The following is a 21442-nucleotide window of genomic DNA, read 5'->3' on the forward strand; positions in this document are numbered from 1 at the left end:
GCACAGTTATTTTAGGATCATGTAGAGTACTGATTTTTTTTCTCTTAATGTTCCATCAACTAAAAGTAGTCAGTGGTGTCTTTGGGACATCACTGGGTAACCAATATAAACCAAAATAGAGTATCACAAGGCTGTAAACAAACAAACACAAAAAAATCCATTCATGATTTTCCAGAGGTATTCGGGCAGTATCACTGTCGCTGGACCCTTATGAGTTCTGATGTGTTAGACAGGATAGCAGGACTTGGTAATATTTAGTGCTCCACATATTATACAGTCGCAGAGGATGAAGAAGACGTTTAATGAAGGAGAACAGACGCTGTGTACAGCAAAAGAGTTTGAGCGGCCTGTTATCCTCTGTAGTAGCCGCCTCTGCCACCTCTTCCACCACCTCCATAGCCGCCTCTTCCACCTCCATAGCCGCCTCTTCCACCTCCATAGCCGCCTCTTCCCCCTCCATAGCCGCCTCTTCCGCCACCGTAGCCGCCCCTTCCAAACTGGGCGACGGCGACGGTCACCACAGCTGCCAGTAGCAACATCACAAACTGCAACACAAGTCACTGTCTTAGAAAGCACGCAAGTCGTGGCCTCACAAAGCACATCCCTATACGCAACCTGAACTTTGGTCCTGCAGCTACACTAGATTGGCATTCTCGTATAACACAGCATCCACAGACAATTGTTCCACATGAAAAAAGTGTTATTTATTTGACACACAGAAATCTTCAGATGTAAAATCAGCTTCAGGTACGCCCGAAGTGAATGTTGTAGGACCATTACGTTTTGTAGCCAATATTATGAAGGCCTAAAATGGGTTGACAGGTGTCACGTAGGAAACGTGTTCCTCTACTTTGCGTATAGGCTTGTGTAGAGATACAACAAGAACAACAACAACAACAACAATAACACAAGCTTTTATTCCACTATTTTAATTTAGACTCTGTTAAGGGGACATTGTACGTGAAATTCGTTGAAATTTGACATTTTCTGTTTCCTACTCCATAATGTATTTTGGACTTTCCTGAACATTTCGGTATATAATACATTAAAATCAGACAATTGTGAGACCTTCAAATAATATTTTGAATGTTGACGTGTGACTGTCAAATTTTGCGGCTACACATATACTGCCACGGTTGAGCAGTCATACCTCGGGAACTGCAACATGTAGAAGGCTGCGAATTGCTTTGTTTTGTGCCTACTGCTACGTCCCAGAAGTTGGCAGTACGAATAAACAAATCAGTCCTTTGTTTCTGATAATAGTTTTCGTTGAAAGTAGTGTGATTATCGGCTATTTCTGTAGTAAGGTAACTTCTATTGCTTTTTATACGACAAATAAAGTGACTAAGCGTAAAAGTAGCTTCAAGCAACGCAAATTTGCGGGTAACAGATATGTGAGACCTGCATTTTCTTCTAAAGTACATGAAAACACGTGTGCTAGCAGTGAAGGAAACCACGATAAAGTTTCTGAAGTGACCACGCCCCCTAGTGCATCGAAAAGGAAAGTAACTTTAGAAACGGGTGACAGTGGTAAAAGTAATGATATTATGGACAACGTCATTACGGATCTGCAAATCCTTGCACAAGTTCTTTCTGAAACTGTCTCTTGCTGTCCTTGTGGTGGTCTGTCCGATGGCAAGACAATAAAATGTGCTGGAAGACTAACGGACAAAGTAATTGATGAATTAGAGGAATATTATCGGAAGACCATTAGAGATAACTGTGACAATTAAGAGAAGATGAAAAGAGCTGTGTGGAGCACATTCGCTCATCGAATATCAACCGATAAAAAGCCATGTCATACTTTGTGTCCACCTCCACCAAACACTTGATGTAAATATAGGCAAGCTGAATTTTTTGTCACTGTGCATGAATTTACACATAAACATTCTCTTCCTTTGGCAGTAATGGAGGCAATGAAACGTATTTACAGATATTTGGCAAATCCTGAGATATTAAAGAAGTGTTTACATGGGAAGACCCAGAATGTGAATGAGTCCTTCAATAATGTTGTGTGGTGCCTTGTATGTAGTTGTTGGCCTTGTGACTCTAAAGTCAGCCGCATCTGATGCTGTAATAACTTTTATTGGTGGGAACTATGAAAGACCTAAGGTTCTGGACAAGTTAGGGGTAAGATTTGGACAAAACACAGCTAAAGGACTGCCGGAACTGGATGAGCTTCCTGTACGTGAAGCAGATTTAGGTGTTCAGCAAATGACAAAAGAAGCAAGAAAGAAAAGGAGAAGGGGAGCACTGGGCTGTTGTGACACTGAAAAAGACAAAGACTATTAACCAGGGCAATTCTAGCACACAAAAGACGTAGAAATGCTAGTCTGTATAAGATTTTGTAATAAAAAAGTTTTAACCCTCAATAATCTCAACTACATTTTTTGCCATAAATGACCCTTTTTCTAAAACAGGACTGAAGGTAGAAACATGAAATTTTCACAGCATGCTAAGTGTGAGATTCAACACATATGGAACTAGAATATTTAAAATATCCTGAGTTGTTTTATGTTAATTTATTTACAAAATTCTGTCAAAAAATTGAGTGTTTGAAAAAAAAAAACATGCCCCACAATACAACTTTAATAAATATTCTAGTTCAGTGTATCTAGAAAGGCACATTCAATAATTATTGAAAGTTGTAAATTGGTGTCTTAAAAAGTTTCCAAGATAATGGGTCACAAAATTCGATAATTTAACATATGTGGCATAGGACATACAATGTCCCTTTAACAGATTTACGTTTGATACAATGCTACGACAAATGTCTCAGTATAGCGGCGACTATGTGGAGAAGTAGCTGGAAGTTGTAACTAACTGTTGCAATTCAAAAATTTTTGATTTCACTGAGATTTCCACTTCGCGACCACTCATATTCCATGGAATTCCTGTCTCACTTCGAATCCTAATAGCCCTCCGCAACGTCTTCAAAGTAATACACAAATTAGAGTCATTGTTAAACCGCGTTTCCGCTCCAAATAAGCTAATAACTTTACAGGAAGCTCATTCGTAGCAATCACATGCATACACTTAGACTGATTCGATGACGTCACAGACAAAACAAGTAGTGCGCGACGAACACGTGCTCTGAGCGCGCCCATTGTTACGCATTGTTAGTCTCGTAGCTGCTTTAAATCTGAACGCATTTTATCACACAAGGAAGTTCGACCGTCGATCACTGAATCCTGCGTAGAGACGTTTTCGCGTCAAAACCAGGTTTGCGAAACATTGGTTGCCTTATTCATACACGATAACTTGCAAACAGAAGATGCAAGTGGGCAGGTCTAGCGGTTCTAGGCGCTCAGTCCGGAACCGCGCGACTGCTACGGTCGCAGGTTCGAATCCTGCCTCGGCCATGGATGTGTGTGATGTCCTTAGGTTAGTTAGGTTTAAGTAGTTCTAAGTTCTAGGGGACTGATGACCACAGTAGTTAAGTTCCATAGTGCTCAGAGCCATTTGAACCATTTTTTGCAAGTGGGCAGATAGATTTCCGATATTGTGCCACATCGCCGACTAATGACCACGATATGATCCTATGGAGTCTGATTATCTCTATGAAATTTTTACTAACAGAAGCCAGTGCACGACACTGGATGCTGAATGTTCACCAGAAAAGAAAGTGATTTCAGGTAGCGCCGACAGGTAGCGTAATACGACCTCTAAGGTATTCAGCATAAATAAACGATTTATCAGTTTGGATGGTTAAGAATGTAAAATTATTTCGTTAACAGTGCTGTTGTGTTGAGAAAACTATTGCCGTTGGATGGTAGTAATTACGAGGATTATTTTTTTTTTTTTTTCTTTTACGAGGGCTGATCGGTCGCGGCGAAAATCCGATGAAGCTTGGTGCAGAAGTGTTGTACAGGGTCTCTAGTATGCCCATTATCGCATCACAACGCATTTTTCAGTTCTGAGCACGCAGTGAACGCGTCAAGATGCCTAGATCACTTCCAAGCGTGAAGTGCGTGCTGTCATTCGATTTCTTCATGCTGAGGGTTTCCGCCGTATTGCATGCACCCCACGTAACTTAACTGTTGCGACTGACAGCAAAATGTTGTTGCACGAAGTACGAGATGCAGGTGGACAGGGAAGAAAGGGAGTGTCAACCGATGATCTTGCTCTGTCAGTGGAATGGGCAGTTAGGAGAAAATCGTATACGAAGGGCAACTCACTGCTCGTACGAGCTGTGAGAACAGTAACGTTACATTGCTGTCTCGATTTGACATCATGCTGTCTTCATGCGTTTATCCTACTCTCCCATGCACTGGTAGAGTGGATAAGAATTCCCTCCTTAGTTACGCTCTTACCAAACGTCTCATTTAGACCAAACGCGCTCCGTTGCACGTATATTCAAAAGAAAACAGAGAGGAAGGAATTTTTGTGTCATGTTTCACAGTGCTCCTTTACTGAACCAGCCATCAATCAATACCAGATTCTGCAGCCATTGTCCCAAACCCCTTACTGAAATCGCCATTTAAAATTTTTAAGCCGTATATTGAATAAGCTTCCACGTCACTCGTTTAACAATTACATGGACATATACTCGTGAAACAAATTATTATCAGTCTTAACTCAAACAAACGACTGTCAGATTTTGACAGTATTCAGGTTGTCCGAATGTTTCTCGGAGCGGCCTACGTTATTTGACACGAGGGCATATTGTTAAACGATTTGTGGGCAAGTTTTGTTAACAATATAAAGCAAATGATCTCTATTGACAATACTGTCGCATACGTTCGTAATAACAATCGGCAGACCATAGTAGAAGAAAATACGAAAATAAAACTCTGCGGCAGTCCGTAATATGAAGTTTTTTTGTCATTAGTCTCGTGACTGGTTCAACGCGGTCTGCCACGAATTCCTCTGCTGTGCCACGAAGGAATTATCTCAACAGGTTGGAAACCGTTAGATGTGAAGTACATGTACAGACAGACAAATGATAACTATTTTAGAAACATAAGATGATTTATTCAAGAGAAAGAGATTCACAAATTGAGCAAATCAATAACGCGTTGATCCACCTCTGGACCTTATATATCCAGTTATTCGGCTTGGTATTGATTGTTGTGTGCCTTCTGAGGGCTATCGTGCCAAACTGTTTCCAATTAAATCGTCAAAAACCCGAGCTGGTTAGAGGGCCCTACATATAATCAAGCCCAAAACGTTCTCAACTGGGGCGAGATCAGGCGACCTCGCTGCCCAGTGTAGGGTTTGGCAAGCACGAAAAGTAGTAGAAGCTCGCACCATGTGCGGGTGGGCATTGTATTGCTGAAATTTAAGCCCAAGATGGCTTGCCACGAAGGGCAACAAAAAAGGGTGCAGAATATCGTCGACGTACCTCTTTGCTGTAATGGTGCCGCCGATAACATCCAAAAGGGTCCTGCTATGGGAAGAAATGGCTCCCCCAACCATCAGTGCTGGTTGTCGGGCCGTATAGTGAGCGGCAGTTAGGTTTGTATCCCACCACTGGCGGGCCAACTCCAGATACCGGCCTGGAATCTCACTGACTGGAGTAAAAATGTCTTCAGTGATGAGTCCCCCTTCGAATTGAGCCCCGATAACCAGCGAAGACGTGTCTGGAGACGCTCTGGACTGCGGTGGGATACCAACATTCCAGAAGTGATGGTCTGGAGTTCCATTTCATTTCATAACAGACCCCTTTGGTTGTCATATGTGGAACCCTTACAGCACAGCAGTTGGTCGACGATATTCTACGTGCCGTTTTGTTGCTCCAAGGCAACCCATCCTGGGCCGACATTTCAGGACATGTATTAAGGGAGCTGTAGAGTGTAAAATTGTAGGAGAAGGCAGAGATAGGAATACATCAAGCTAATAATTGAGAATGTAGTTTCCATTTGCTACACTGGCACATGAAAGGAATTCGTGTCAGGTCCCCATCAAACCAGTCGAAAGACAGATGACAAAGAAAATCAAGTGAATACACTACTGGCCATTAAAATTGCTACACCAAGGAGAAATGTAGATGATATACGGGTATTCATTGGACAAATATATTATACTAGAACTGATATGTGATCGCATTTTCACGCAATTTGGGTGCATAGATTCTGAGAAATCAGTACCAGAATAACCACCGCTGGCCGTAATAACGGCCTTGGTACGCCTGGGCATTGAATCAAACAGAGATTGGATGGCGTGTACAGGTACAGCTGCCCATGCAGCTTCAACACGATTCCATAGTTCATCAAGAGTAGTGACTGGCGTATTGTGACGAGCCAGTTGCTCGGCCACCATTGACCAGACGTTTTCAGTTGGTGAGAGATCTGGAGAATGTGCTGGCCAGGACAGCAGTCGAACATTTTCTGTATCCAGAAAGGCCCGTACAGGACTCTCAACATGGGGTCGTGCATTATCCTGCTGAAATGTAGGGTTTCGCAGGGATCGAATGAAGGGTAGAGCCACGGTCGTAACACATCTGAAATGTAACGTCCACTGTTCAACGTGCCGTCCATGGTAACAACAGGTGACCGAGACGTGTAGCCAGTGGCACCCCATACCATCACACTGGGTGATACGCCAGTATGGCGATGACGAATACACGCTTCCAATGTGCGTTCACCGCGATGTCGCCAAACACGGATGCGACCATCATGATGCTGTAAACAGAACCTGGATTCATCCGAAAAAATGACGTTTTGCCATTCGTGCACCCAGGTTCGTCGTTGAGTACACCATAGCAGGCGCTCCTGAGTGTGACTCTGCGTCAAGGGTAACCACAGCCATGGTCTCCGAGCTGATAGTCCATGCTGCTGCAAATGTCGTCGAACTGTTCGTGCATGTGGTTGTTGTCCTCCAAACGTCCCCATCTGTTGACTCAGGGATCGAGACGTGGCGGCACGATCCGTTACAGCCATGCGGATAAGATGCGTGTCGTCTCGACTGCTAGTGACACGAGGCCGTTGGGATCCAGCACGGCGTTCCGTAATATCCTCCTGAACCCACCAATTCCATATTCTGCTAACAGTCATTGGATCTCGACTAACGCGAGCAGCAATGTCACGATACGATAAACCGTAATCGCGATAGGCTACAATCCGACCTTTATCAAAGTCGGAAACGTGATGGTACACATTTCCCCTCCTTACACGAGGCATCACAACAACGTTTCACCAGGCAACGCCGGTCAACTGCTGTTTGTGCATGAGAAATCGGTTGGAAACTTTCCTCATGTCAGCACGTTGTAGGTGTCGCCACCAGCACCAAACATGTGTGAATGCCCTGAAAAGCTAATAATTTGCATATCTCAGCATCTTCTTCCTGTCGGTTAAATTTCGCGTTTGTAGCACGTCATCTTCGTGGTGTAGCAATTTTAATGGCCAGTATTGTATTACGCCATCAAAAGCGGTTAAACATTATGAGTGTAATATAACGAAGAAGGCAACAGGTTATTCCATAGAAGCAGCTGTCTTTCTAACTCGATCAACTGCAAATTTCACAGTCTTGACAGATTTAAAATTTGCTTTTAATACCGTAATCAGATTAAGCTTCTAATAGTTTTTCGTCTTTTGTCATTTGTTGATAGATATTTTAACTGGTTTCACGTAACTCAATGTTCTTATTCTTGATGGCCTCTACAGAACAGGACAAACGAATGAATGCATTTAATAACTGAAAGGATGATCTAGCTACACTTTTTCTGGGATAGGGGTAACGAAAATAAACAAATTCCAGAATAATGTACAACCACGTGTTCTCTATTTGCAATATATTTGTGTCTTATGATGCAAACGGTAACCTTCTAAAATCACGGTTTAGAACCATGTCTGTTCCTTGTTGACTTCAGAAATTCTAGCTCCACTATGAAGTATTATTCGTTAATCATGGTATGTCAGCAATCAAAGAGGGCATGACCAGCACTGAAAATGAGAGAGCGTGCTGAAAAGTAAGGCCTCCGAATTGTTTTACGCGAAAACTCTTAAAGATTTTTGAATGAAACAAACGTTATTAGCGCTCCACATCTTTATTCTTCATGTCTACGAATGTGCAGCCCTCTGCCGTTAGAGGGCTCCGAATAGTAGCATGTGACATGGTGGCATGTGAGAAATAGCGTGCTGTAATCGTGTTTCGAGTTCGAAGATTTCATCTACAGATTGAGCACCTTCTTGTCCGCAGCTCGTGGTCGTGCGGTAGCGTTCTCGCTTCCCACGCCCGGGTTCCCGGGTTCGATTCCCGGCGGGGTCAGGGATTTTCTCTGCCTCGTGATGACTGGGTGTTGTGTGCTGTCCTTAGGTTAGGTTAGGTTTAAGCAGTTCTAAGTTCTAGGGGACTGATGACCATAGATGTTAAGTCCCATAGTGCTCAGAGCCATTTGAACCATTTGAGCACCTTCTTCTTCAGCATAACAACACCAGACCACACATGAACTTTACGACACCTGCAGCTATCCAACGCCTTGGAAGTCATTGGTCACTCTACAAAGGCTCCCGAATTGGCCTTATGTTTGCAAAGTTTAAGGAACATTCGAGGACTTCACTTTTATAGTGATAAACCGGATCCAGTTCACCACCAGCAAAATCATAGTTCTGCAGTGACAATATTAACCGCAGACACGAAACGCAACATCTGGGAAGTGTTCTGAGGAGCAATGGTTACTCCACAAGCTATATTAGAAGTGCAACAGAGCCAAACACTCGGCGAAGTGACAGATCAGAAAAAGAAATCTCGGATACGGCCTTTCTGCCTTATATTCCCAAAGTGACGGACAGAATCGGCCGTATATTGCGCAAACACCGCGTAAAGAAGATTTTCAAACCGAAAAATAAGATCAAAGAGTGTCTCAGATCGGCAAGGGAGAAAAGGGACCCATTTCCAATGTCGGGAATATACTGCATACCATTCACATGTGGAAAAGCTTTTGTCGGAATGACTGGACGATCTATCAACACCAGGATCACAGAACACAAGCGATATTGCAGGTTGGGGCAGGTGGAGGAACAGGCCGTGGCAGAGCACGCACTGAGTGAGTCCGACCACGTAGTAAAATTCGCCGACACGGAAGTTTTGGCTGTAGAGAAGCACTATCACACCCGCTTGTTCAGACAACCTGTAGAAATACAAAAACACGGGAATAGCTTTAACAAGAAAGAAGAAAGCCTCAAGGTAAACGGATCCTGGCTACCCGTACTGCAGCGAACGACCGTCGCAGGTAGCAAGAGGAGAACCGTACCGGACATGACCTCGGAGAAGCCCTCAGACGTTGGCGCGTCAGGTACACATAGACTGCAGCCGCGAGCTCGGCTCCGGTTCACCACCAGCTATGGACGGTGAAGCTTTGACTATGCCAGCCACTCGTGGTGGCGAAATGTCAGAAAAATCATCAGACGAATGTCGACCAAAGAACCCGAGACGGAAGCCAATGGGCAGTTTGTCAACAAGTGACCTGGAAACCCTTAACAATTTTGTATTACCAAGATGGTCTCTCGTTGGAAGAAATGTGTTCGTCGCCAAGGAGAAATAAATATGAGGAATAAAGATGAAGAACGTTAATAAATCTGGTTTTCTATTAACCGAACCCATTATTGTTTTCCTATCACTGAATAAAGAAAAAGCGCCATAATGAAGTTCATTTGTTTTGGCTAAACGGAATCTATAGTAAATTTCTTACTCGTTGATAAACTTGGTTCCCTACAGAGCTGTTGAAACATGTGTTACATTTCGTATCGACAACGATTCTTAGTGGTTAAAACAACGAAGAATCTTGGCTAATAACAACACGTATATGGAGACAACAGAGCATAAAAACCCGCAAAAAGTTTTAGTTCTTCTCTGAAAAGGATGATTAACTGTCGCTTCTAAAATGTGGTCCATTTAACCAGACCATATTATTATATGATTACAAAAAATTATAAACGAAAAGTGAGAAATTATGGGTAAGCTCTTCATTTATGATGATGTAGCTGTTACACGAAGCAGCGACGAAAGAATCAACTAAGGTTATACAAGTAAAGATCCAGTTCTTTGTTACGAGAAGTGCAGTGATTGAAATTCCAGATCTCTCCATGTCTATTGACACTGTAGAGTCTTCTAGACAAGACCTGTTACCACACATTCTGAAAACAACAACAGGGAAACTGCAGAACGCAAAATGTTTCATTTCTACCACGAATTCTACTGACATAAAATAAAACGTGTCAGAACCGGGATTACGTAATACACTAACTTACTAAGAACAAAAATTTCTTGCTAAAGAATACACTGAACTCAAAGAACTTTTCGTCGTTAGGAAAACACCCTACACAGGCTTCGGAAGTATTGGTAGAAGCGAACCGATAAAGTCCGAAACGACTGAAACTGAATTCAAAGTCGTTACGTTAACTGAGAATTAAAGCAAAACGATGATGTACGGGAAATTTGGGGACTGCGTTGATATGTTATTTGACGTGTTGTGCTGTCCGTTTCACTCGCTTAATGATTCCAGTTTTCTGTCTCGAAAATGTCGTTTAACACTTGGAATATTTCAGTTATGAATTAGCACCAAATACGCGTAAGACATTTAGAAAGTATGTAATACAATAAACAAAAATTCTCAAGCAATGAGGTTGAGGTAATGTCGCTTACCAGTAACTTAAACATGTCGGGGCAGATCCTGCGTCGCTGATGCCTGTTCTCTGTTTCCAGTCCAACCTTTCGCCGTATATATACACCGGAACGTGATATAGAGGTTGACCTTCAAGCAGAAACTTCAGCAACCGCAGAAACGCATCAACGCATGACGGGCGTGTTTCTTTTTCCTTTTATACTTGAATTATAAGTTCAAAACATGTGGAGACCCGAGGCGAGACGCATCACTTTAGTTGGGTAAACCCCAGGAGCTGTGGCGCAAATTTTGCGTTACCGTATAAGCCGTGGACACAAAAAGAAGGGTGCGTAACGAACCTGTTTCGTTGCGGCGTTTTCCGCACGCAAGGTGATGTGGTGGGAGAAGTGCCTAACCTTTGTTTTACTCACTTTGTCCAAGACTAGCATTTTGCTGCAGTTGGAGACACCGGATCCTGTATTAGAAATGTGGAACATGTACGTCTTGTTCTCCACTTTGAGCAACATTTGGGAAACGGATTACCCGCCATCAAAAATTCACTGTTAACAGCCGAAAGATATTTAATAGCAGAGAACTTGTAAATTATGTAAATCGGTTTTCTGTAGACTATAAAGTCACAGAAACGCTAGTACCACCATTTCGGAAGGCCAAGAACAAGAATCTTAACGCGCTGAAAGCAGAAATGTGAATCAGTAATATACATATTGCTGTAAGCCCTTCGCAAATTGTTCAATACTTTGAAAATATGTTTTCTATTAGCGTCTACTTTTTATGGGGGTAATCGTGTTCCTAGCTTTGATATGATATGACTTAAATCAAGTTCATAATGTACAAATAGAAAGTATTTGAGAACACTGCGTTATTCAGAGACTGAATTCTTAGAGATACATAACGTGTATTGCTGAGTTTATGGAGAGAATAACAAAATAATCAGCATACGACCGGCAGTGTCCATTAAGTTCAGACTCTTCATGGATTGTCTGTATTTTGTATAGATACTATTGCAGACGTAGGCTCACATCAATTTCGTCATGCTGGTGCTTGTACATACAAGCGTAAGACTATTTTCTCATTACTTACAAGTACTTCTACTGAAAGAAATAAGGACAGTTTTAATTTACCAGTTTTTAGCTACAATCTAATGATTCGTTGCATAACGTGATTGTTGTTGTTGTGGTCTTCAGTCCTGCGACTGGTTTGATGCAGCTCTCCATGCTACTCTATCCTGTGCAAGCTTCTTCATCTCCCAGTACCTACTGCAACCTACATCCTTCTGAATCTGCTTAGTGTATTCATCTCTTGGTCTCCCTCTACGATTTTTACCCTCCACGCTGCCCTCCAATACTAAATTGGTGATCTCTCGATGTCTCAGAACATGTCCTACCAACCGATACCTTCTTCTCATCACGTTGTGCCACAAGCTCCTCTTCTCCCCAGTTCTATTGAATACCTCCTCATTAGTTATGTGATCTACCCATCTAATCTTCAGCATTCTTCTGTAGCACCACATTTCGAAAGCTTCTATTCTCTTCTTGTCTAAACTATTTATCGTCCACGTTTCACTTCCATACATGGCTACACTCCATAAAAATACTTTCAGAAACGACTTCCTGACATTTAAATCTATACTCGATGTTAACAAATTTCTCTTCTTCATAAACGCTTTCCTTGCCATTACCAGTCTACATTTTATATCCTCTCTACTTCGACCATCATCAGCTCCCCAAATAGCAAAACTCCATTACTACTTTAAGTGTCTCATTTCCTAATCTAATTCCGTTCAACTGCTCTACCAGGACCTTTGCTGTCTCTGACAGAATTACAATGTCATCGGCGAACCGCAAAGTTTTTATTTGTTCTCCATGGATTTTAATTCCTACTCCAAATTTTTCTTTTGTTTCCTTTACTGCTTGCTCAATATACAGATTGAATAACATCGGGAATAGGCTACAACCCTGTGTCACTCCCTTCCCAACCACTGCTTCCCTTTCATACCCCTCGACTCTTATAACTACCATCTGCTTTCTGTACAAATTGTAAATAGCCTTTCGCTCTTGGCACTGTGGATCTGGAAATACTGCATTTCCTGGCGATGCGTCCAGCTCCAACTAACATTCTGTGTTCGAAGTCTGTTAATTCCTGTCTTGGGGCCATCATCATGTCGGGCACGTATTCACATGAATCAGCTCAGTACAAATGACAGCTCTACAAATGCACCGCCCTTGTGTATGCGATACTACCATCATCCGTAGATGTGTTTGTCGCAATTCTGTGACTGTTGTCCTCTCAATTTATAATATGACTGTACAAACTGTGACAACATGCTCAGTTCCACAAAATGTAATCATTAAAAACGCATTGTGCTGCAATATTCTCAGTAATACATTACTCTCTCAATAACATCATGGTCAGAATGTAGTGTCCCTGAAGCCCGAATTCTTTCTTCTTTTATACTAATTAAAAGAGAACCATTAATGATATCGATGCATTCACCATCTGTAAGAGATTATAAGGTAAGGTCTCAAGCGATCACTGGGAATCACATTCGACAAGAATAAGTTTCAGGTGTCCGTCGAGTCATTCAGATATAGGATTTTCGTGGCCCTTGTAAATCGCACTGGCGATTTTCTTCCCTGAGCCTTAATCTCGTTGTTGGCAGGACGCTATGTTCGGCGAGACAGCGCCATTAGATGATGCAAGCAAGTTACTTATAGAAACATGTGCTAACACATCTTTCTGATATTAAAGAACATCATAAGTAAAAAAGGTGTTTGGAGCACCATTTTTTATCAATAGTGTCGTGAAATTAATTCTACGAGAGTGTCATTAACATTACTCACTGCCATGCACACCACGACCTGGGATCATCATTACTATCTCCATTGAGCATCAAAAAAATGGCTCTGAGCACTATGGGACTCAACTGCTGTGGTCATAAGTCCCCTAGAACTTAGAACTACTTAAACCTAACTAACCTAAGGACAGCACACAACACCCAGCCATCACGAGGCAGAGAAAATCCCTGACCCCGCCGGGAATCGAACCCGGGAACCCGGGCGTGGGAAGCGAGAACGCTACCGCACGACCACGGGATGCGGGCCATTGAGCATCATATCACATCTAGGTCTTGTAGTATAAAAAAAGTTGCTATTGATGATACACCATTCGCGAGCGAGTGAGCACACATACACTCTCGCACATACACACATACACACACACAAACTCACACACATGTTTACTGTTACAGTTTTTGTATATATGGTAGAATGTGACGTAAACATGCTACTAGATGAAACTGCCTGGCAGATTGGAACTCTGTGCCGGACCGAGACACGAATTCAGGACCTTTGCCTTTCGTGAGCAAGTGTTCTACCGACTGGGTGAAAGTGCAAGTGCAAGTGCACGTTTCACATGAGAGCTTCTGTGAATTTAAGAAGGTAGGAGACGTGGAACTGGCGGAAGTAAAGCTGTTAGGATAAGTCTTGAGTCGTGTTTGGGTAGCTCAGTCAGTAGAGCACTTGCTGGCGAAAACCAGAGGTTCCTAGTTCTATTCTCCGTCCGGCACACAGTTTTCGTCTGGCAGTAAGTTTCATATCAGCGCACACTCCGCTGCAGACTGGAAAAGTTTCGGCTACTAGATGCATTTTATTTATTGCCAAGAACAACAGTTCATCAGTGTCGATGTCTAGATCCTGCTCTGTAAAATGAAAAAGACAATAAAAAATTTTATTAGAACACATACCATAAATATATGTTATTGTATTTACTGCTCCAAGTCTCATAATACAGGATGTCTCACTGGGTATGATCAATATTCAGGGATATGACAGGAATGATCACTCGAAGCAAGAAGGTGTAGTAAACATAGGTACTAAAGTGCATCTTTAGGGGCTATGAGCACGTCTTCATCCTTGATGCTGTGAAACAAATCTCTTCTACTGAAAGTTATCTTACCATATTCTGCGAGGTGATAATAAGAACCATAACAAGGAAAAACAGTTGTGTAGTAAACAAGGGCTCTAAAACGCATACTTTAAGAGTTATGAACTCTAGTTCAGTAGAACAGATGTGTTTCACAGTACCGAAGTTGAACAAGTGTTCATATCCATTAAGGTAAGCTGCTTAGAGCCCTTATTTACGCGACCTATTTTCCTTGGTGCTACCACCTCTAAAAATATCGAAACGAAAACAAAACATTTGTTTCAAAAATGAAGAAATGCTCGTGGCTCTGGCGTTACGTGCTTAGAAACTATTTTTCCTGAGTTTTCTGGACATTGTTGCTTCAAATGATCGCTCCTGTCATATCCCCGAATATTGAAAATTCCGCCTGGGACATATATACATATGCAGGGGGTGCATATAAGTCGTAAGTCGTGCTTGGGCAACGCAGTCAATAGAGCACTTGCCGGCAAAAAATATACACTGAAGCGCCAAAGAAACTGGCATAGGCATTCATATTCAAATACAGAGATATTTAAACAGGCAGAATACGGCGCTGCGGTCGGCAACCCCTGTATAAGACAAGTGTCTGCCGCAATTGTTAGATCGGTTACTGCTGCTACAATGGCAGGTTATCAAGATTTTACTGAGTTTGAACGTGGTGTTATAGTCGGCGCACGAGCGATGGGACACAGCATCTCCGAGGTAGCGACGAAGGGGGGATTTCCCGTACGACCATTTCACGAGTGAACCATGAATATCGGGAACCCGGTAAAATATCAAATCTCCGACATCGCTGCGGCCGGAAAAAGAGCCTGCAAAGAAAGGGACCAACGACGGCTGAAGAGAATCTTCAGTGTGACACAAGTGCAATCCTTTCGCAAATTGCTGCGGATTTCAATGATGGGTCATCAACAAATGTCAGCGTGCGAACCATTCAGCGAAACATGATCGGTATAGGCTTCCGGAGCCGGAGGTCCACTCGTGCTCCCTTGATGTCTGCACGACACAAAACCTTAGGCATCGCCTGGGCCCGTCAAAACTGATATTGGAGTGTTGATGACTGGGAAGGTGTTGGCTGGCCGGACGAGTCTCGTTTCAAATTATATAGAGTGGATGTATGTGTAAGGCTATGGAGACAACCTCTTGAATCCATGGACCCTGCTGTCAGCAGGGAACTGTTCAAGCTGGTGGAGGCTCTGTAATAGTGTGGGGCTGGTGCAGTTGGAGAGATATGGGACCCCTGATAGTCTAAATACGTCTCTGACAGGTGACATGTAAGCAACCTGTCTGTTCACATGTATCCATTCATGTCCATTGTACATTGCGATGGACTTTGGCAATTCCAGGAGGACAGTGTGACCCCACACGTCCAGAATTGCTACAGAGTGACTCCACAAACACTCTTCAGGGTTCAAATACTTCCGCTGGCCACCAGACTCCCCAGATATCAACATTATGGAGCATGTTTGAGATGCCTTGCAACTTGCTGTTCAAAAGGGGTCTCTACCACCTCGTTCTGTTATGGGTTTGTAGACAGCCCTGTGGGATTCATGGTGTCAGTTCCCTCCAGCACTACTACAGACATCAGTCAAGTCGATGCTACGTCGTGGCAGCTAGGTGCTCGCGGGGGTCTACACGGTCTTAGGCAGGTGTACCAGTTTCTTTGGCTCATCAGTGTATATTGTAATTGGTACAAGTGCAGATATTTCTGTTGGTGAGTGTGGTGACTGAGGATGGTGTACTGACCAGCTACCAACATTACACCAGTATTTACATCATTTGCATGTCATGTTGTAGCTATAATTATGACATATAGCTATTGCAAAAAAATGGCTCTGAGCACTATGGGACTGAACTTCTAAGGTCATCAGTCCCCTAGAACTTAGAAATACTTAAACATAACTAACCTAAGGACATCACACACAACCATGCCTGAGGCAGGATTAGAACCTGCGACCGTAGCGGTCGCGCGGCTCCAGACTGTAGCGCCTACAACCGCTCAGCCACTCCGGCCGGCTGCTGCTGCAAGTTGTATGTTAAGATATTAAATATACAAGGGATATACATAAAGTTAAAGTTTGTTTAATGTGATCGAAGTTACACAATGCGTTTTGCAATGCTATGAAAGTACACACACTAGTTTATTTCTCCACATAGTTTCCAGCCACATTGAGATAACTATCGTAGTGTTTGACGAGCTTTGAAATTCCGCAGTGATAGAATTCTGGTGCCCGGCAGTAAAGCTAACCTACGACAGCCAAAGCACTTCTAGCCACTAATGCTAATGTGCATGAAGTGATGATAATCGTTAGTCACTAAAACAGTGGTGTCGGGAGGGTGATGGAATACTTCCTATTTGAACTCTATCTGTTGGTCTACATCTACATCTACATCTACATTCATACTCCGCAAGCCACACAACGGTGTGTGGCGGAGGGCACTTTACGTGCCACTGTCATTACCTCCGTTTCCTGTTCCAGTCGCGTATGGTTCGCGGGAAGAACGACTGTCTGAAAGCCTCCGTGCGCGCTCTAATCTCTCTAATTTTACATTCGTGATCTCCTCTGGAGGTATAAGTAGGGGGAAGCAATATACTCGATACCTCATCCAGAAACGCACCCTCTCGAAACCTGGCGAGCAAGCTACACCGCGATGCAGAGCGCCTCTCTTGCAGAGTCTGCCACTTGAGTTAATTAAACATCTCCGTAACGCTATCACGGTTACCAAATAAACCTGTGACGAAACGCGCCGCTCTTCTTTGGATCTTCTCTATCTCCTCCGTCAACCCGATCTGGTACGGATCCCACACTGATGAGCAATACTCAAGTATAGGTCGAACGAGTGTTTTGTAAGCCACCTCCTTTGTTGATGGACTACATTTTCTAAGCACTCTCCCAATGAATCTCAACCTGGTACCCGCCTTACCAACAATTAATTTTATATGATCATTCCACTTCAAATCGTTCTGCACGCATACTCCCAGATATTTTACAGAAGTAACTGCTACCAGTGTTTGTTCCGCTATCATATAATCATACAATAAAGGATCCTTCTTTCTATGTACTCGCAATACATTACATTTGTCTATGTTAAGGGACAGTTGCCACTCCCTGCACCAAGTGCCTATCCGCTGCAGATCTTCCTGCATTTCGCTACAATTTTCTAATGCTGCAACTTCTCTGTATACTACAGCATCATCCGCGAAAAGCCGCATGGAACTTCCGACACTATCTACTAGGTCATTTATATATATTGTGAAAAGCAATGGTCCCATAACACTCCCCTGTGGCACGCCAGAGGTTACCTTAACGTCTGTAGACGTCTCTCCATTGATAACAACATGCTGTGTTCTGTTTGCTAAAAAATCTTCAATCCAGCCACACAGCTGGTCTGATATTCCGTAGGCTCTTACTTTGTTTATCAGGCGACAGTGCGGAACTGTATCGAACGCCTTCCGGAAGTCAAGAAAAATAGTATCTACCTGGGAGCCTGTATCTAATATTTTCTGGGTCTCATGAACAAATAACGCGAGTTGGGTCTCACACGATCGCTGTTTCCGGAATCCATGTTGATTCCTACATAGTAGATTCTGGGTTTCCAAAAACGACATGATACTCGAGCAAAAAACATGTTCTAAAATTCTACAACAGATCGACGTCAGAGATATAGGTCTATAGTTTTGCGCGTCTGCTCGCCGACCCTTCTTGAAGACTGGGACTACTTGTGCTCTTTTCCAATCATTTGGAACCCTCCGTTCCTCTAGAGACTTGCGGTACACGGCTGTTAGAAGGGGGGCAAGTTCTTTCGCGTACTCTGTGTAGAATCGAATTGGTATCCCGTCAGGTCCAGTGGACTTTCCTCTGTTGAGTGATTCCAGTTGCTTTTCTATTCCTTGGACACTTATTTCGATGTCAGCCATTTTTTTCGTTTGTGCGAGGATTTAGAGAAGGAACTGCAGTGTGGTCTTCCTCTGTGAAACAGCTTTGGAAAAAGGTGTTTAGTATTTCAGCTTTACGCGTGTCATCCTCTGTTTCAATGCCATCACCATCCCGGAGTGTCTGGATATGCTGTTTCGAGCCACTTACTGATTTAACGTAAGACCAGAACTTCCTAGGATTTTCTGTCAAGTCTGTACATAGAATTTTACTTTCGAATTCACTGAACGCTTCTCGCATAGCCCTCCTTACGCTAACTTTGACATCGCTTAGCTTCTGTTTGTCTGAGAGGTTTTGGCTGCGTTTAAACTTGGAGTGATGCTCTCTTTGCTTTCGCAGTAGTTTCCTAACTTTGTTGTTGTACCTCGGTGGGTTTTTCCCGTCCCTCACAGTTTTACTCGGCACGTATTTTACGATTGCCTTGAACTTTTTCCATAAACACTCAACATTGTCAGTGTCGGAACAGAAATTTTCGTTTTGATCTGTTAGGTGGTCTGAAATCTGCCTTCTATTACCCTTGCTAAACAGATAAACCTTCCTCCCTTTTTTTATATTCCTATTAACTTCCATATTCAGGGATGCTACAACGGCCTTATGATCACTGATTCCCTGTTCTGCACTTACAGAGTCGAGAAGTTCGGGTCTGTTTGTTATCAGTAGGTCCAAGATGTTATCTCCAAGAGTCGGTTCTCTGTTTAATTGCTCGAGGTAATTTTCGGATAGTGCACTCAGTATAATGTCACTCGATGCTCTGTCCCTACCACCCGTCCTAAACATCTGAGTGTCCCAGTCTATATCTGGTAAATTGAAATCTCCACCTAAGACTATAACATGCTGAGGAAATTTATGCGAAATGTATTCGAAATTTTCTCTCAGTTGTTCTGCCACTAACGCTGCTGAGTCGAGAGGTCGGTAAAAGGAGCCAATTATTAACCCATCTCGGTTGTTGAGTGTAACCTCCACCCATAATAAATCACAGGAACTATCCACTTCTACTTCACTACTGGATAAACTACTACTAACAGCGACAAACACTCCACCACCGGTTGCATGCAATCTATCCTTCCTAAACACCGTCTGTACCTCTGTAAAAATTTCGGCAGAATTTATCTCTGGCTTAAGCCAGCTCTCTGTACCTATAACGATTTCAGCTTCGCTGCTTTCTATCAGCGCTTGAAGTTCCGGTACTTTACCAACGCAGCTTCGACAGTTTACAATTACAATACCGATTGCTGCTTGGTCCCCGCATTTCCTGACTTTGCTCCGCACCCTATGAGGCTGTTGCCCTTTCTGTACTTGCCCGAGGCCATCTAACCTAAAAAACCGCCGTCCACGCCACACAACCCCTGCTACCCGTGTAGCCGCTTGCTGCGTGTAGTGGACTCCTGACCTATCCAGCGGAACCCGAAACCCCACCACCCTATGGCGCAAGTCGAGGAATCTGCAGCCCACATGGTCGCAGAACCGTCTCAGCCTCTGATTCAGACCCTCCACTCGGCTCTGTACCAAAGGTCCGCAGTCAGTCCTGTCGACGATGCTGCAGATGGTGAGCTCTGCTTTCATCCCGGTAGCGAGACTGGCAGTCTTCACCAAATCAGATAGCCGTTGGAAGCCAGAGAGGATTTCCTCCGATCCATAGCGACACACATCATTGGTGCCGACATGAGCGACCACCTGCAGATGGGTGCACCCTGTACCCTTCATGGCATCCGGAAGGACCCTTTCCACATCTGGAATGACTCCCCCCAGTATGCACACGGAGTGCACATTGGTTTTCTTCCCCTCTCTTGCTGCCATTTCCCTAAGGGGCCCCATTACGCGCCTGACGTTGGAGCTCCCAACTACCAGTAAGCCCACCCTGTGCGACCGCCCGAATCTTGCAGACTGAGGGGCAACCTCTGGAACAGGACAAGCAGCCATCTCCGGCCGAAGATCAGTATCAGCCTGAGACAGAACCTGAAACCGGTTCGTCAGCAAACTGGAGAGGCCTTCCGTTCAGCCCTCCGGAATGTCTTTCGCCCCCTGCCACACCTTGAGACTACCTCCCACTCTACCACAGGTGAGGGATCAGCCTCAATGCGGGCAGTATCCCGGTCAACCACAGTCTTAGTCCGATCGGGGGATGCGTGGGACGAGCTGGCCGTCCCCGACAAACCCCCATCCGGACCCCCACAGTGATGCCCATTGGCAACAGCCTCAAGCTGTGTGACCGAAGCCAACACTGCCTGAAGGTGGGAGCGAAGGGATGCCAACTCAGCCTGCATCCGAACATAGCAGTTGCAGTCCCTATCCATGCTAAAACTGTTTTGCAAAGAACGTCTGAACTAATCTACAGAGAGCGCAAACAAATCGACAAAATTTAAACGGTTATTAAAATACAAGATTGCCTAGTAAATGCAGTAATGCTGCTACTAACGCACTGCTGACACACTGCTCGGCAGCGGAAGGAGACTACGCGATTTTACACTATTCAGGTACTAAAACGCGATGCTACAACTCGCAAATACTATAATACGCCCGAAATTTATGTATCAAACAATGCAAGTACCAAAAACACTCAAAGAAATTAAGAATTAAACTATGTAAGAAATGAGTGAGCTAGGAGTATACGACTTGCTGCTGCAGCTGCTTATCCAACGGCGGCAGGGAGCACACTGACTGACCAACCGACACTGGCCGTTCAAAACAAAAACAGCGAGCGGGCGTTGTCATGCAGGAAAATCACAACAAAGCTCAACATGTCACGACGTTTATTTCGAATGGCCCTTCCTCATTTTGTGAATCTAGTACAGTAACTTTCAGAGTCAATTATGGTACTTACCACAAAGAACTCCTCTAGCAAAATTCCCCTTCTGCCCCAGAAGAGAGGCGACATGATTTTCATTCTGGAAGGTGTTTGACGACATTTTGTGCGTTTTTCTAGTGACCCAGTATGACTCCATTGACTTTGAGATTTGTTTCTACGTTCAGACACCTCACACACATCTCATCTCCTGTTATA

General features: G+C 43.7%; 1 long non-coding RNA gene across 1 annotated transcript; it reads right to left on the minus strand.

The window, feature by feature from the left end:
• Positions 1 to 282: 282 nt before the first annotated feature.
• On the minus strand, positions 283 to 10836 carry LOC126260090 (uncharacterized). Its single transcript, XR_007546601.1, has 2 exons — positions 10585 to 10836; positions 283 to 545 (listed from the first exon to the last, which is right to left on the minus strand). It is a non-coding gene; the product is annotated as an uncharacterized LOC126260090 (long non-coding RNA).
• Between the last annotated feature and the right edge of the window lie 10606 nt (positions 10837 to 21442).

The sequence above is a fragment of the Schistocerca nitens genome, chromosome 5 (genome assembly GCF_023898315.1).
Source record: "Schistocerca nitens isolate TAMUIC-IGC-003100 chromosome 5, iqSchNite1.1, whole genome shotgun sequence".
In the NCBI taxonomy this organism is placed as follows: Eukaryota; Metazoa; Arthropoda; class Insecta; order Orthoptera; family Acrididae; genus Schistocerca; species Schistocerca nitens.